This window comes from Acomys russatus, chromosome X, assembly GCF_903995435.1.
Source record: "Acomys russatus chromosome X, mAcoRus1.1, whole genome shotgun sequence".
NCBI classification, from domain to species: Eukaryota; Metazoa; Chordata; class Mammalia; order Rodentia; family Muridae; genus Acomys; species Acomys russatus.
In genome coordinates this window covers 60,174,880-60,194,438 of record NC_067169.1, presented here as the reverse complement: position 1 = coordinate 60,194,438, position 19,559 = coordinate 60,174,880, and positions in this window count along the sequence as shown.

Below are 19,559 nucleotides of genomic sequence, written 5' to 3'. Positions count from 1 at the left end.
GTTTAGAATCAATTAGTGGATTGCTTGATTTGCTTCAGGGTCACTGCCAGAGGAAACTAACTTTTAAATTAAAATTGAATGGAGCAATAATTAACACTGGTAACTAAAATGAAAACATATTTAATAAAATAATCAAGTAGATACCCAAAGGTCATACCTTTATGTTATATATTTTAGTGTATTTGAGTAATTCATTGACATTAGAACATTCAAAAAGTCTTTTGGTAATCTTCATATTTCATAATTTCTTATTTTCTTCTATTGATTAACATATAACAAAGAGTTTCTAGATAAAAAATAAGTCGGTAACTCTGTCTCTCTATCTCTTTGTGTCTCCTCTGTCTCCTCTCTCCCTTTTCATTTTTTGAGACAGGGTTTCTCTGTGTAGCCGTGGCTGTATTAAACTACCTTTGTAGACCAGGCTGGACTCAAACTCATAATGATTCTCCTGCCTTTGATTCCTTGAGTATTAGGATTAAAAGCATGAGCAATCAGGTGGGGCTTCACTAACTCTTAAGAAAGGCACTCAAAATGTATGAGAATTTTTTAGATCAAGGAGGCAAGTATGTAGAAAAAGATATGTAAACATGTAACAATGTAAATAATGCAAAAGTATAGAAAAGCCAATTTGCTTTGAAACAATGTGGTTGTTTGTCTGCATCACAATGAAGGTTAAAATCAATAAGTTCCAAAGAAAATCCAAGGAAGGGATATGCATTTGGTCCAGAATAGCCTGAGAAAATGCTGGAGGAAAAAGAACAACAAACAAAATAACAGCAACAACTAAATAAAAATAAAATAAGCAGGATTAGAATTTGTTTCAAAGCATAGATCCAGACTTTCTTGATATACCTACTAAACAGCTGTCAAGAATTCTGGCATGTCTGTCTCCACATTACTCTTCCTCATCCTTTCAAGAGTTTTCCTTAGAATATTTATCTATAAAATATAGATCTTTTCTCACTTAACATAAGAAAGTCTGAAGAAAAAATTGAAATGTACCCTTGTCTCAGTTATCACGATCAGTAAGTGGGAAGCTTCCTTAATCTGAAGGAATGTTGGCTCACAAGGGAACAGGATAGTGTAAAAGACTACACATGCTCATTCCTTGTTTTCCCCATTGCTGACAATATACAGCTTGCCACTGCTCTCACATTTTCTAGTTTTTCATATTGAATTGCCTGAGCCAGATGCAAATCACTTCCGTCTTTTTCCTGGGCTCCAGATGCTGTTTACAAGACAGAAAAATGTGTGGTGGGCTCTGAACAATTTGACAACATCTGCATTTGGATAAAGGCATCAACAATTTTAAAACTTTGCACATGGTTTATTAGTTGTTTGCTATACTATGAACCATTGAAGGTAAAAATATTTCCACTTATTCATGAATCATTATCAATTTAAAAGAAGAAATTAAAATATAATCTGTCTCTTGAATGAACCCTGGCTAATATACATGCTCTGCTCCTGTAAGTCTGGTACTCAGCATGTTAAAATGAAACCAGTTAGTGGAAACAGTGTTTGTTATACTTACTAAAACTTCTTGAAAGCTTTGATATTTCTATTTGAATCCAGGGTAGGGTATATAGCCTTCTAAATAGCTTCCAACTCTATATGGCAAATGCACTTCATGAGAGGCTTAGACATGGGTATGACTTCAAATTTCCCACAAAATATAAATGAAGATTTGATTGCACATGGACATTTGTTTTAGTAGAAAAATTAATCTTATGTCATGAAAGAAACAGATTAATGATACTGTCACCCTATATTCTAGCAAAGCCAGCATTCCACAAAACATAGCATTTAATTAAACATTTTAGTTTTCATGAAAAATTTCAGGAAATTAACTGACAGTAGAAACTAGTGGGTCACTGTCTAATAGACTACATTCACAGTAATATTGGAGAAGATTGCAGAATGCTGTTTAATTAAAATAACTGATATTGACATTCATATTGTCATTTAAATACATTATAATAATGTACAAAGAAAGTGTACGCTTTCTGGTAAGCAAGAAGGCATTAATCACTCTATTATAAAGGACTTTAATGACAATAAAATATTAATTTTACTTTTTGACCATAATTTTTAAAGTAGTTATTCTGAATTTAATAATGAAGAAAGTATATTACAATTTAATAAAATGTTGCCTTTCTTATAAGCTGACAAATTATTAATTAAAGCCATATATTTTCATTGAAAGAGAAGCAACATGATGTTTTTACAACACAATATCAAGCATATTTAAGTATATTCTTATTTTAAATTTACTTACCTGACATATAAAATAAATTAAAACTCCATATCTATATTGAATCATGTGTTTTTGAGACGTGAACTCACAATATACGCACTCTCATTCTACTAATACAAATCTGCTGAGATAAAGGAATGAGAGTACTTATTGGCAACATATTCTCCGTTAAGCTACGAAGAAATTCTCAGTTCTGTGGCTCATAATTAAAAGCATCACATCTTCTCATTTGTGGCTCCCAAAAATATTACAAATGAAGTATTTTAATATTATGTAAAAGACTCTTGGTTTCTTAAATAATGGTAATTTCTGCTGTGTTCTGTCCTGTGTTACCAATTTGAATTGGTACTCAATTTTGAAAAGAAGAAATTGGTGAAAAAATATTGATAAATATGAGTTATAATCTATACATTAAAATAATGCGTATATACTATCTCAATGAACAATTTAATAAGTAAATGGAGAATGAGATCTGAATCTTCAGTAGAATTAAAAGCAATATGTATATAATGAATGATGCAAAGAGAAAGTTACACTGGCAAATGCCACAATTCTTAGTCAAGTACCACAAATGTATGATGAAATTGCTCGCAATTCTATTGTGAGAAATAGGTAATTTTGTAAATTCAATGCATCCCCTAGAAGTAATAGTAATCACAGAATAGAAATAGAAACATTTGTGATATTTTTAAAATGTTTTAAAGTCATCCCATGTGCCCCCCCAACTCTTAATTTCATAACCCCTCTTTTTTGGATTATTGCTGTTACATATTTGTGTATGTACAATTGCATATAAATATAACCTGTTGAACTTTTGATGTTTGTGAGTATATGATTTCAATAAGAAGGCTTATCCCTGGGAGAAGTTAAAACTCATTCTTCCAGTTGTAATTATTTGCCTATAGTTCTTTCTCTCTGGGTGGTACCCTATAAAATTTTCTCCTTTTCAGATTAATATGTCAATTGATATTGCCATTTTTTCTTGTCTTGTTTATATGACCATTTCTAGGGTTCAACTGACAGGACAGAAATCATGCCTCCTACTGGAAACATGGCTAACTTCTCCAGGATAGTGAGGTCATGGACCTTAGAAAGGAATCTACTACCTCTACTTTGCTATACCAGCACAATTCTATGCTTCATTCTAAACCTTATCCTTTACTCATAGGTAAGTTTAGTTATCACACCTCATCAAAAAAGCCTCTCTTTACAGAAAATGGTGAGTGTCACAGAAAACCACAACAGGACACAATTCAGAAGTCAATAGATTATGAGAAACTCTCCCTCAGTGGATGCATCTGCATCACCACTTAGGGAACATTGTGAAAGAGGATGGGAGGATTATAAGGGCTAGAATAAAAGAAAGTCTGCTATGAAACAGTTTCTCTTAGAAATAGCTGCATAAACAATATGAGAAATAGAAAATTGGCATTGCACAAACCTGACCAATACTAATTCGGCCAAATGTTAAAGATTAATTAGATCAACAACTAGGCATAACAATAACATGCACTAAAAATTGCACAAAATTAAAATGACTAGCATTTATTGCTTTAATTTGTTAAGGTCATGAAAAAAAGTAGTGGTGGGTTATCTCAGATTTAAGGAGAGTAAAGAGAAATGATGTTTCATGAAATGTACAATAAAATAGTTGATACTAGAACACATACAGAAATTTAGGGAGCAATTAGAAAACTTGAATAAATTCTGTACATTAGAACACTTTATAAATGTTCATATTTTTACTTTTATTGTTCTAATGTCACAGATGATATTCTCTTTATGAGGATATAATAATACTCAGGCAATTTTGTGAAATATTATCAGATTTTTTTAAATTAAAGGGGACAAAACAACAAAACATGCCTGTTATACTACACATTATAAAATAATTTGGACCACTGAATGAAGTTGTTTTACAGAAGATTGAGAACTCATGACAACCTTAAAACATCATTCTTCCAATACTTCTACTTTTGTTATTCTAATATTTATTAATTTTTAAACTAAACCATCATTCTATCTCCTTACCGTTTAAATTTCATTCACCAAGGGAAAATATAAAACTCACATTGCTGTTGTTCACTAGATATGTAGATATCAGTCAAGAAATACATTAAATTATGTGTCAGTACTCACAGATCATGTTTATAAGCCTCATCAGTGCAGAAGTCATATTGCCTTATTTTTTTAAACTTCGACTTTGTCTTTCTGTACATTCCAGTTCATAATCAGCTATAATGCATGTTGAAAACAACCAAATAAGACTAGCAATTAGTCTGGAGACTTTTTAGTGGAAATTTCCTTTGAACAATACTTTAATATAAAAGTTGAAAACCCTTCCCATTTATCTAATAAAAATGAAAAATTCAGGAACCAGGTTTTAAATGTCAGTGATTTTTAAAAATTAAAATTTTATATATGTGTTCTGCATTCTCTCCTCCTTCTATTCCCTCCATCTCCCCAACTCCTCTGTGCCCCTCTCCTGAAATTTATTACCACTTTAAAATCATTGTTACATATATATAAATGAAAAACTATGTAAATATAACTTTTTGAGTTTGTTTAATATTGCTTTTATGTATATTCTTAGAGCAAATCATTTAGTATTAGGAAACAAGTTATAAGAGGTTCTACTCCTATCTATAGAAATATATGCAAGGCACAGAAATGATAGTAATCATTTATTTATTGGGTGCAGTGTTCTAGTTAACACAAAATATGCTTGAAATAAATTTTGAGTTTGGTTTTGTAAATCATACAAGGCAAATGATATTGTTGTTCATAGTTTACAAGTAAGATAAGATTGAGTGATTAAAAATCATTGATCCAGAGGTCACATCTAGTAAAGTCTTGCTAAATGTGTACACCAAATTCTGACTGTAATTATTTCCTCGAGCTTCAACAATCTCAAACTAACTGAGCTGACTCTTTGTGATTGTATAATCACCAAAAATCCATCAATCAGTTTTATATTTCAATTTCCTTTTACATAAAATATTATTAATACTTGAAACTTCCAAAAGTGATACATTATTAAGAACAAATATTTAAATAATTGATCCTTCTTACATTTGTATCAAGGCATAGTATATTCTAGAGTCTAGAACCAGTGTGTAAATATTTTGGATAGTGCAATATGCCAAGCACTATACAGAATATAAGCAAAATAATAGAACTACTCACAATAAAACTCCCCTTACTAGATTAAAATCCTGAGTTATTTATTCTGTAATCTTTTAGTTGCATGAAAATTAGGATTTCCAGCTAGTTAAATTTGGACTACCTATGTCATTCAGCTAAAGTTATATGCAAAGAAGACATTGAAGGAAAGCATGCTTGATAAATGTTACTGGAAATACTGGTTTATTCTTTTTATGGCTAGAAAAATGACAAACATTCTTAGAAAGCCAACTCTTTCAAAAAGAAACTCAAGAAAAGAATAAAGAACCAAACAAGTAGAAACATTCCTGCAGACAAAAATCAGAAATTTCATGGGAGGGGACTCCTTTACTGTTTTTGCAGTTTGGCAGCTGTCAACATCTCAAAATATCATCTCACCCAAACTGTTGAAAGAAAAGAACCCTTTGATTTCCCCCTTGGGACGCTGAGACTGAAAATGGAATCTTTGTAGTCTCAGATCTATCTCAGACAATATTTCCTCTTTATTTTTTAGTTAGTAGAAACATGCATTTTCTAAGTAGTTAATTAAACAAGTTTTATAGTTTTAAATTGATTTGAAAAGGAAAAAGGAGATAAAGTAAATCTCTGATATGTTTTCCTTTTATTACCAATCTTAAGAGACTAAACAGCACATTTCTTGCATCATTAATAATGTAAATCAGTTTTTGTTTGTGTCTCACATGAGGCTATAATTAGAAGTAAATATTTAATGCCTAGATCAGAAAATCAAATCTCACACCCAGAAATTGTGTTCTCTAGGAATAGGAAGTTAATGTGAGAAAGATTGTGTGCACCAAAATTTTTGTTTACTTAACCTTTCTTGCTTTTTTTTCACTACCAGTGGATTACTTTGTAATTATTTATTAAATTCCAGTGTTTTCATATTCTTTCTCCTTAAATCTTTAGGGATACAAGCAGCATTAAATATTATACATTAAACATTAGTAATGTAATTGGATATTCATGTAAATATTGCATCTATGTTTTCAATTTAATATTATCTGAATGCCTAAAAACCAAATCATTATTTAAATTTCAGTTCAGAAATTTACGTGTTAACATTAATTTCTAATAGTTTAGTTTAAAATATCTATTGATCTCTTAAATATGCAAAGTTACTTGTTTTCTAAACATTATCAGAAATTCTTAGGTGTGGCATTTTTATTTTTGCATTAGCAGCTGGATAGCAACTGCATACAGAAAATAATTGTTTGTCCCCTAATCATTATTGTTTGGCTGAATTTTCTAGATTACTCCAAATTCATTTTTGTCTCTTTGTTCTTCCTTCCTTCAATCACCATATTAGGGATAGAATTCAGTGTCTTCCTATGTTAGGCATATGATCTATTTCTCCCAGATTCATATTTAATTTTCAGTAAGAATGGTATGTGAATATAGAATAGGAACTCTCAAGGGAATTTATCAGTGTAAAATAATGATTAATGTCACACCTCTAGTAATTATTGAGATTAAAAATATATTAAACACATCAGTTGCTTTTACTTTTCTACTGAGCACAACTTTATCCCAGTGCATGACCAAATTGAAACAAAAAAGTTCTCTTGTGTTGCAATCTGATAATGAATGCAATAATGATAATGATAACAATAAATAATAATAATAATATATTTCATTATTCTTGTATTGATGATCACCTCTGTATTTTAATTGTTGTGATCAATGCTGTGAAGAGCACAGAAGTGTTATTACTGCTTCAGCATACTATTTTCAATGATATAAGATATATTTTAGGTTTTGATTGTCAGGAATTCCATATTTGATATTATTAATACTCCTCAAACACTTTCTATAATAACTATACATCATTTACCCATTAATCAGTAGTACACAAGCGTCTCCATTTCTTTATACATTTGTTAATTCTTGTCATATGATAAAAACCATTTTAGTAGACATGAACTGGTATCACATTGGAATACTATTTTCTTTTTAAAAAGGAGTTATTCTTTCATTTCATACAACACAAATGAACTAAGAATAAATGATCCAAAGAGACATAAAGCAGACACAGGCAGAAAAATATAACATGAACTAATTTTTTATGTAGACTATATAAACTTAGAACTGAGAAGAGGAGAGTATAATAATAGTTATGAGAGACATGAACAAAGGGGCGTGCTATGGAAAAGCTGGTCTAAGGTTCAAAGATTCAGTTAGACAGGAGTAATAAGGTTTGGTGATCAATTAAGCATAATTGGAACTACAAGTAATGATGTACTATATATATATATATATATATATATATATATATTTAATTGTTATGTTTAGATTTAAAACATATTAAACCTAAAACATATAATCATGTAAAAAGATGGATTTGTTGATTAGTTTGATTTTATTATTCCATACTGTAAACAAATATAAAACCATCAGATGGTACAATTTAAGTTTATGGATTTAAACTATAAATAAAATATAAAATGAATGTTTTCGTACATATTTAGAGTCCACAGCCAAACTACAACAGAGCAGTGGGGTAAGTAGTTATAGGGAAGCAAACAGAAGGAGTGTGTGAGATCTAAGGTTTATTCAGACTTAGATTAAATCTGCCAAGGGGGAAACACAAACTTAGAAAAAAGAGGAGCGCATAAGGAGCACATATGAAAACAGCAGTAAAGCTATTGAAGCAGTTGAAAGGCCAATAAAGCCCAGTTCTATTAATAGCATTTATTTTCTCTAGCATATATCTGCTAAAGTTGAAACAATGCTTGTTCTTTCTACAGCACTCCTCAGGAGTTATAGTAGTGCTATCCTTTTCATAGAATTCCTCCAGAGCACTGCTTGCCACCAGGAAAGGAATTTTACAAGTTAGAATGCCTTGTTATCTTTAGGCAACAATCAAATTTTATCCACAGATAAGACCAGCTTTTCCAGTTTCCAGTAACTTGGAAGAATGTGAACCTCATGTAAATATTCTAACTTTGGATTGTATGGAAAAGTTGCTTTTAGAGACATAATATTTGATATTCTACTTTCCCATAGATCTATTTGTCTATGTATCTAAATCTATGCATCTCTCTCTCTCTCTCTCTCTCTCTCTCTCTCTCTCTCTCTCTCTCTCATGTGTGTGTGTGTGTGTGTGTGTGTGTGTGTGTCTGCATGCGCGTGCATGTGTGCATGGTCAGATTAGATTTACAGGGCTTATTAAATTTTGTATTAAATTTTTAGTAATAAAATTTAGAAGATATTCAAACTATATTTTTAAAATGCTTTTTATTTTTATGCATATAAATATTTTGCATGAATGTCTGCCTATGAACCATGTGCATGCATGGTCCCTGGAGCTGAAGTTACAGATGTTTGTGAGCTACCCTGTGAATGATGGCAATAAAACTCAGGTCCTCTGGAACAGCAGCTGAGGCTCTTAAGCAATGGACCACCTCTCTAGTCCATTAATCTATATTTTATTTTTTGTATTGTGTGTTAATGACAAAACTAATGAAAAGATTTGTATTTATGACATTCATTTGCAGAATTTGAAATGTTAGTCTTTGTATCAAAAGTGTATTGGATGAAAATTAGGTAAGTATAATGCTTTCTGCACTTAACCTAAGGTATCACATAAACTTACGGAACTTAAACTGGGAAAGTTTGAATTGTAAGGAGTTAATAGTGGATTACATTTGCTCATAAAGAATAAAAGAGGTTGAATGTAGAAAAGAAAAATGACTTTACACTTGACTCCATTATAGAATTGATGCAGGTTTATGAAACCATCATTTATTCCTATTTGATTGGTAGTCAAGACTTGTCAGTGTCCCACTGCTGCTTAGTCACCATCACCGCTGCTTTTGAAATAGTAAGTTATTTTCATATTTCAGAAATATGTTGGCAACTACAATGTAAGTTCCAGACCATATTTTCAGCAAAAGAAAACTAATAATAAGTAGCAGAGATTCTCCTACATCACACCTATCTAAAGTTGAACAGCAGGAGCAATCAATTGAATACAAAATAATTACTTCTGACTTATCTAGCAAGAGTAGGAAAAATTGTTCTGGATGAAGAACTTTACATTTCAACATTTGTTTATTTTCAAATATTAAATATGCTAAAATGAAAGGATCCTGGAAACTTATTAATTAAAAAATGTGACAAAAGGAATTATAGATTTCCCCTCAAATGTATTCTTTCTTCCCTATGCATCAACATGGACCTTATCTCTTTCTGCTGTATCACAATTTGCTAATCTGATAAATAATTTTATATTAGTATTTAAATTTGTAGTACTGATTTAACTTACCTTTTGGGACCTTTTTCCAGGGCATTTAAAAGATTCCCCTTATTCATTAAGTAATATTGAAATGTTTTGGCATACAAACTACAGGTAGCAATCTAATAAGAAAAAAACTTTTATTTTATACTAGGACAGGCTAATGAGAGATCCTTCAGTTTTTCCTGTTTCCATTTGTGTGTGTGTATATATGTTTGTGTGTGTGTGTTGCACATCTGTGTAGATGTATAGAAATGAGGTTGATGCCAAGAACCATCCTATATCTCTCTTCCACCTTATTCATTAAGGCAGGGTCTCACAGGCAAACCCAGATGTTGCTGATATACCTAGTCTCGTGTTCTACCTTTCTCTGAGTATCCCCTGTATCTGTCTTTAATGTTAAAATAGACTGGCTTTCATACCTTCTTGGTATTTTACTTAGGATTTGAGGAGACGTTCTATAACTAGTAAGTCAGTTTCCAAACCCTGAGATCATCAACTTAATGTGAAGAAGCAACCTATTCTGCTCACATACAGACTAAGCCTGAGGCATTTTAAAAAGACTTTTGTTGTGGTTCATTATCTCTTTTGATGCTCCTAATAACCCTCTGAAGAAAAGAGCCAGAGCTATAACTAGGAAGTGGGAGAACACAAAACGGAAACCCCAAAGTTCTGACTCCTTGTCATGTTCTCTCTACTATAACAGTGGTTTTTAAGCACCATTTCATTCATTGTTCAAGTATAATGTTTTGAGTAACACCATAATCAATAAAGAAAATAAGCAGGTACTTTTGTTTGAAGATGGATTTAAAGGCTACAATACGTGACTTATCACTTCAATCTGTTCCTTTTCACAGCTTTAAGGATCTTCCTCAAACCATTGTACCATTCATGACAACCACTGCCTAATGCGCTGCTGCTGTATAATACACCATTTCCACATATTGAATATCTAATAATCATTTGTGTGGTCTCATTAAACTCATTCACTCATAGTCACTTTCTTCTTGTCAGAAGTAACTTCATTGAGCTTGTTCATAGCTTTTTATAAATTAAAGATTTAAGAACTATTTTATTTGAAATGTAGCATCATTGACCAATGTATATATTTATTAAATTAGGAATACTAAGGTGATGCATAAATAAATAAATAAATTGTTGGAAATTTGTAAAAACTGCTTTCTTCATATGTTGCCATTAAAATATACTATTACTAAAATTATGATTATAATGAATTTGTGTAATTCTATGTGTGAAGAATGAAAAATTATATCATGTTTTTGTGTGAAAACTCTTAAAATGTGTACAAGATTTTTATTTAAAAGGGAATATTTCATCTAAATTCAGAAACTTTTAAAAGTTAATTACAAAATGTAAATTTAAATATGTTAAGGCTAATAGTAAATAGAAAACAAAAATATAAGACTACTCCTGAAGTAGAATATGTTTTTAGTAAGCTAGAATAAACAGAAAAGTAGTTGTCATGTCAATGAAATGGGATTTTGTATATAAAGCAACATTTTATTTCTTAAGAAAAATGGCTGGACTATTTTAAGAGAGAAAAATCAGGATAAGACCAAAATAAAGACTATAAAAGTTGTACTATGTCTGAATGTATAACAGATTTTTGGAGGAAAAATCCTAGAAAGGGTTATGTAAATCAGTTAATAGCTTATTTAAAGTGTTTCCTAAGGTTGGCATTTAATGTACTAATGCAGTAAAGAAAAACTCAACTGTTACAGCAGCAAAATCTCCCTAAGTTTTGTTTGTTTGTTTGTTGGTTGGTTGCTTGGTTTGGTGATCTTAGTAATATTCACAACTTCCAGACCTTAAAAAAGTATTTTATCTAGATAAATGAGTGTGTTTTTGGAAAACCTGGTTAAGCTTATGGAAAATCTAGTCAAGCAACCAAATAAATTTTTAAAATAAGGAACTTAACCTTCATAGACCTAAGATTTTTGTTTGTTTGCTTTTTATCTGTTTTGAAGTCTTCTGAACAGAGATTTCTGACTTTGTTTAAATAAAAATCAGTGTTTAGTAACAACTACTTTAGGTGATTAAAATATGTTTAATGTCTTTTATGTTTATGACCAGAGATACACAGATCTGAATGCCTGAATATCTAATCCTTATGGAATAGTTTAAAGAGTTAAAGGCAAATGCATTTAATACATAAAAGGTAAGCAACGTTATCTTTTTTGTAATATATTGTATGTGGCCTTCAACATGTAAAATAGTCCATAAAATTTTTGACATTTCTGCTTCTTATATTTGGTACTATTTAAATGTGAGTATCCTTCCATTTGGATAGTTTTGCACTTTTTAAACTCAATATCTTTAGTCTATGTAGATGTGCTAATGGCAGAGCCAAGCAATTACAACTATCCTTAAGAACTGTGGGGTCTCAATGATGCTCAAAGCTGAAAATCCAACTTAGTGTATAAATGTCATGAGTACACAATGCCCAAAACATAAATGAAAACTTTTGTGTCTTTCCACATTATCAAATTTAATTGAATAATAAAAAATTCAAAAGGTTTAGTGTTTTCAGTAATAGTAGTTTTTCATATAATTCATCTACACTGGTAGCCAAGGGCAGTGCAAGTTCTTTTTTTTCCAGTATTAAGTAACTAACATTAATTCTTACATCATATCTCACACACAATATACGGATATATATACATAGTGTATATATATATGCATATCTGTGACAAACAGCATGAATATGAGTTATAGAGGCTGAGAAGGCTTCAAAAGGTTTAAAATGTGGGCTGAACATCTATATTAATATGATTATGAACCAGACAAGTGCCAGGAGGGAGCTGAAGTAGAATTCAAGAGAAAACTTCAGAGTTCAGCTGTGAGGTGAAAGGCCACACTAGTCTGGAGCAGGAAATGTCAAGTCTGGTCAAGGCTCTGACAGCAAACAGATGGACATGCATGTGGAACAGACAATTGAGTATGCTGCATCAACAACAAGGGAGCTAGCTGAGCTAAAGCTCCAGGAACAATCCAGCAGTTCTTAGTTCCTGCTACAAAAGCAAAAAACAAAACCCAAACATCAGATTTAGTTTGTGCGGGGCACTATGCAAACTCTTTATCATGTTAGTTGTCTACCACTGTGTGAGGGGTTCAGACGGGGAAGCTATAAAATTTCCTTGGTCTAGTATACCATATAAGTTCTTGGACATGGTTTCTTTCTATGGCTTTAATACATACATGTGTCTCTGAGTCCTCAATTCGGTATTAAGCTCCTGCTGTACTTCTAGAAGTAACTGATTGATCATTCTGTGCTGAATGGGTCTTTTGATTTCTCATTCTGCTTCTGAGAGATGGTGTAGCTTCAGGATTCAGCCAAGAGCTGGTGACACCCTGCTCTCTCAAAGTGTGCTTAAAAACTTCTTGTAAAACTAAGTCATCTAGAAAAAATGCAGCCTGATAAAACACTATTTCTTGTGTGACAAACTTTTTACTTGGAAGTCACAACATAAATCTACAAGTAGATCAAAGTAGGTTTTGTCTGAGGACAATTAGATAAACCAATGATTTTTTTCCTGGAGTTCCTAAAATAAGTATGGGTGAAGAGTTACTTAGATGGAACAGGGCTATCTCAATAAGACACAGCTCTATCAGCAGAATGCTTATGCAAGAATGAATGATGACTCCAGAAACCCTGGAGCAGTACATATTCAATCCTGGAGCTTTCTATAGAGATTACAGGCAGTTCACCAGTCTACTTGGTGCCCTGTATGCACATTGATGTAGAATCATCTACTGAACTAGAAACTGCTTCTCAGGAGACATATCCATGCAGAAAACCAACTCACCCTCCAAAGCAGCCACCAACAGCCAATAGATCCTCATATAAGGATAGGAATCCATAAGTACTTTATCTATCAATGCTAGAATTTTGTCTGGCTTAATCTGGGACAGGTTTTGTGCATGCAGTCCCAGCTACCATGAGTTCCTATGTGCAACCTCCCTGTCATATCTAGCAAATTCTATTGCACTACAGATGCCCAGTACCTCCAGTTTTTTACAATATTTCCATCATTTTTTTTGCAATGATCTCCTAGACTTGGAGAGAGGGAGGGAGTGTGATATAGACTTCCCATTTAAAAGTAACATACTACTGTTTCTTTTTCTCTGTACCTTGACCAATTGTGGATCTCTATGTTAATCACCATCTGATACTGCAAGTACAATCTTCTCTAATGAAGACTGAGAGACACATTAATGTATGAATATAAAGAAGAGAACTTGAGGATGAAGTAATGAGATAGCTGTGGTTAAGAACACTGGAAGTTTACAGCCTGTATTGTGCTTGGCTGGTGCCATAGTTTGAGCGGGACCCCTGGACCCAAATCTGCCTATCATAATGTTCTTCTTGTAGGTTTCTAGGACCCTCTGGATCCTTCTACTTTGCTATTCTCCCATGCTTCTCTCATCTAGAGAATGTCCTCCACTCTGTCCCAGTTTCCTGGTAAGTGAAGGCTTTCATGGGACATGCCCCCTGGAGGGGGAGACCTGGTGGCACTCAGAGGAAGGATAGCAGGCTACCAAGAAGAGACTTGATACCCTATGAGCATATAAAGAGGGAGGAAGTCCCCCTCAGGCACAGTCATAGGGGAGGGGAGTAAGGGAAATATGGGAGGGAGGGAAGAATGGGAGGATACAAGGGATAGGATAACCATTGAGATGTAACAAGAACAAATTAAAAAAAAAAAAAAAAACAGAACACTGGAGGTTTTCCCAGAGGAGCAGGGTTCGATTCTCTGCACCCATATGGTCTCTCACAAATATTTTTAATTCTAGTTCCAAGGGAGCGAATGTCACCTTCTATGTGTCAAAAGTACCTAGGTACATTTGTATTACACAGACTCAGGGGAAATATGTAGTTACATAGAATAAAATAATAAAAATGAACCTAAAGAACCAGTTTGTTACTATTGTCCATTTAGTGGAGTAGTAGTAATAGATTCTTTGCTAAGGCCTATGACCTAGAAACCAAGGCTTTTTGGACTTATTTAAAGATACTAGGAATGAATTCTGCTTTGTAGCACAGTCTTAAAAGCTAATCATAAAATGGCTGATTACCCCCAGAACAGTAATGCATCTATTTTACAAATAGGGGTATCTTACTCGACTAGTCATTATTATACCTTGAATGTTCACAGCTAAATAAGACTTTTGATAACTTTTCCACTCATATTGTCCAAAGAACCTTACATCACTATTAATTGTCAGCAGTAGGGATGGCATTTCTAAGTCCATACCAACTATGTTTGTCTATGTTCTATGACTCACGATGTAGTGTCTTCAGCAGTGTGGTCTTATAACTAAACTGTATTGAGTAACATAGAGCAATATTGATAGCTTGTAATGTTTGGGGAACACCTATGACCAACAACTAGAGAAGAGGTAGCCCATATATCACACTGAGCTCCTATTTGACAGTCTATAGTATCTCAGGCAGGCATTATCTTGCCATTGCAGAGTAACCCCACAAAACTTCTGTTTATATGTGTATTTGTGTGTATTTTAAGAAGTTTCTACAGCAGTGAGTTTCCATATAGCCTTTTGTAGCCTTTTCAGAGTTTTTAAAATGTTAATTATCCCTTTCCATAATTCCTCATCTATCCTACCCCTCCTACCCCAACCCTATCTAATATTCCCTTTTGCCCTTTCCCACTTAATACTATGTATATTGTATCCCCATTCTTTTGAAGTGCCCTCACTGATGCATTTTCAGCTTCCTGACCATGTAGGTACTCTAAATATTCATATCTAAAGATTCAAAACTACCATTCACATATGAGAGAGAACAAGTAACATTTGTCTTTCTGAGTTTTTGTTGCCTCACTTATAATGACTATTTTCAACTTCATCCATTTACCTGAAATTGCTATAACTTCACTTTTTTATAGTTTATGTATATGTACCACACTTTTATTATACATTCATCAGTTCATAAGCAACACCTAGGTTATTTCCATTTCCTGGCTATTGTGAATAGCACAAAACGAACATGGATAAGAAAGAATCTCTGTAATAGGATATAGAATCCTTAAGGAATATACCTAGGAGTAGTACTGCCAGATTATAATATAAATCTATTTATAGATTTCTGAGGTGCCTGATTACTGATGCCCATAGAGTCTGCATCACTTTGTCCTTCCACTAAGTGACAGAATGTTCACTTTTCCCCCATATTTATTCCAGTATTTGTTTCCATTAAAAGATTTAGTCTTGGCTATTCTGATTAGAATAAGATGAAATCTCAAAGTAGTTTTAATATGTCAAGAATGTTAACATTAGAAGAATTTCCAGACATTTGTATTTATGTTTTTCTCTTTTTGAGAACTCCGCTTAGTTTTATGTACCAAGTTTTAATTGAGATACTTGGTTTTTTGTGTTTAGATTTTTGTGCATACTCTACACAAGAGTCATCTGTCAGAAACACATATGGGTATAAGTACAGCTGGAAAAGTATTTTTCCATCCTATAGGTTGTCTTTTCACTTGAATGGTGTTGTCTTTTTCTGTATAGAAATGAACTTTCCTTCCCTGATATTATCCAAAGAACTTTATAGAAGGTTCTTTGTATAGAAGCATTTTAGTTATGACATCTTATTTGTCAGTTGATGGCTTTAATGATTGTACTACTTGTGTGCTATTTGAAAAACATTTTCTTTGTCTATGAGTTGATGAGTATTCTATGCTTTCTATTCTAACTGAGTCAGGGTATCAAGTGTGTTAAGTTGATGACCTCAATTCATTTGGAGTTGTTTTATATAGGATGAGACATAAGAATCTAGTTTTATTCTTCTACATGTAACTATGTTCAGTTTGAGCAGCAGCAGTTTTTGAAGATTCTGTTTTTTCTCACATGTGTATTTGGGTCTTTTTCTAAAAAAACCTTAGTTGTAGGAATGTAGTTTTAGGGGAATCATATTACACTTATAATTTCATTTGGTAGTATGAATACTTCAACAATAATATATGCACCAATCCACGAGCATGGGAAGTGTTTCTATCTTTTGGTATCCTCTTCATCTTCTTTCTTCAGTATCCTTTTGTTTTTGCTATTGTTGGTGGGCTTTTTTTTTTTTTTGGTGGTTTGCTTGGGATAGACTTCTCTATGTAGCTGTGACTGTCCTGGAATTTGATGGTCCTTTATGGTCATCTATATCTTGGTTTTGTCTACAGTAAAGATTTTATTGTGCTGCTTTCAGTTTATGAGATATTTATCAGTAAAGAAAGATTCAAAACTTTCCTCTTAAAGAAAATCTGTAGAAATTCCATGGTATCAAGGATGATTGGAACTCTTATGGAATACCTTTAAAAGTATGAAACCATAAGATATTCTCACTTAATCCATTGATGGGCTCCCATAGTACTATTGAGTCCAAAATATTTTTTTAACCATTTCCCATCTTATATTGAAAGTCATTTGTTTTGATTTAAAGAATCAGTTCATTTATGTGGTACATTATCAAGTCAGATTTTGAATGAATTATAGCAAGCAAGAGGGGACTGAGGTCTTTTTTTTTTTTTTACAAGCTTTTGATAGCTACTTTGGCTAAAACTATTAAGTTGCCATTTGATAAAAAAATTATATATAAAACAGAAACACTTGGTGACAGTGACTTGAGTCACAAACTTTGCAGCATGTCACACCTAGAATATAATGTCTTACTAATACTATTAAGAAAACACTCAGAATAGATTAGAAAGAAGGTGACTCCTAGCTGCTCAGACTTCTTCAAACTCATGTTATTTTGCTTGTATGTTCAATTTCACAAGTCAATGTAATCATTATAATCAACAAAGTAATGAATTAAACAAATATAAAAATCTAATATCTGATTAAATGGCAGCTACATTAATATTTTACTAAAACAATTGAATATTTGAGGATAAAACAGGTTCACCTCAACATCAGAGAACCAGTGGATGATATACATCCAAGTAATTTGCTGCTTGAATCATTGTTTTATATATGTAGAGTAAATGATAAAATAGCAATCCATAAAATTTCAGTTTTTTACAACATATAGAGATGGACTTTTTTGGGTACCCATTTCAATTCTCCTCATTAAAATAATCTCTAAAGGATGGAATAAGGAGACTTATAAATTTCAGGAAATTCAGGAAAATTAAAAGTCTATGGAAACGCAAGAAGAAACTTACAAAACTCAAGAGCCACCTCTCTCTCTGAGGTTATATAAGCAGTAATTCTAATGTTATGTTTGTCACTGCAAATCATCACTATCTGTAGTTTGGAAATTATGGTGATGCTATTGGTTTTGAGTACCCAATACTTCTATAAATAACCCCCTGAAACTTATTAGTTTACCAAACTATATTTGAATAGAATCAGTTTTTTGGTCTTTCATACATTCTTTGTATGAATGAGTAGATATTTAAATGTCTTCCCTGGAAATTACATGCAACACACCATATTTTTTGGAATAATTTTTAAATATAGTTATTTATTTTAAGTACTTTTGAAAAACACACATTTATGATGCATTTGACATTACAAGGGTATTCACAGATGCCAGTACCCATCATCAAAACTATATAGATTTTTTCAAAGAAAAAAGTTTGTAGACTTGTTCTAGGTAACAAATTTTTACACACAAAATTAGGTCGTATGTACTTAATATGTGCCTAGCATTGTTAGTCATTGAAGAACACAAATTAATATATACAAACCTTATCCAAGGGGTTTTAAAAGTGTAATGATTTCCTTGTATACACATAATTTTTTTTTTATTGTTTGTTAATAGCATACACACATAATTTGTTTTGTTATGTCCATGTCCACTCTCTCTTTTCCAATTCATTCCCTATGCCCCCACTATTACACTATTTTTCATATATTCTCTTTTCTTCCAAACTGACTAAATCTATTTAGTGCTGTTAGTATCTGCATGAGTATAAGGCCATCTACTGGACTATTGATTATCTTCCAGTGACTTTATTCTAGAAGGAAATGAACTCTCTTTCCCAGAATCAATCAACTGTTAATATACGTCCTTAGCTGTGGTGGGGGATCTTGACTTCCTTCTCACTCATAGCTAGGATTTTGTATATCTTAATCTCATGAAAATCTTGCATGAAACCACAGTCACTTTTATTTCATAATCCAGCTGTGTCATTGTTTCTGGAAAACATATTGCACTGTAGTCATCCATTGCCTCTGTATCTTACAATAATTCCAAAAATCCTAAAGCCTTGGGTAGAAGTGGTTTGATATAGATGTTCCATTTAGGGATGAACACCTCACAATATATAATTCTTTACATGATGGCCAGTTGTTGATCTCTGTGTTAATAACCATCTAGTGAAACTAGAAGCATCTCTGATGATGATTAAGAGATACATTAGTCTATGGGTATAAACTATTTTCCTTTAGGACTGAGAGATGTACTAATCCACTGGTATAATAATATATCTTCAGAAGTTAGTTTAATAGAAGTCAATTTAACAGCATAATAATAGTATATCCTTCACTAAGGCTATGACTTATCTAGTGTCCTGTTCTCGGTTCCTCAATGATACCAATTATTATCTTGGATTGTGTACTTTAAATATATTCATAAAATCATTGGTCCCTCCAATAACATTAATGCCACAATTATAGCAGTGTTGATGTCTTGCTTGGGCAGTTGTTGTAGTGCACAGGATTCAGAGGTACAGTATACACATTTCCAGAACTATGACAGCAAGCCAGAAGGGATAAAGTTTTCAGATCAGTATCAGCTTGATTTCCTCATGTATTATGACTCAAGTATATTGTATCTTCATAGGGTCTTAATATCAAAATATGGAAGTTAACTAAGAGTAATGATGACAGTTCATAGTATTTTGAGACTCC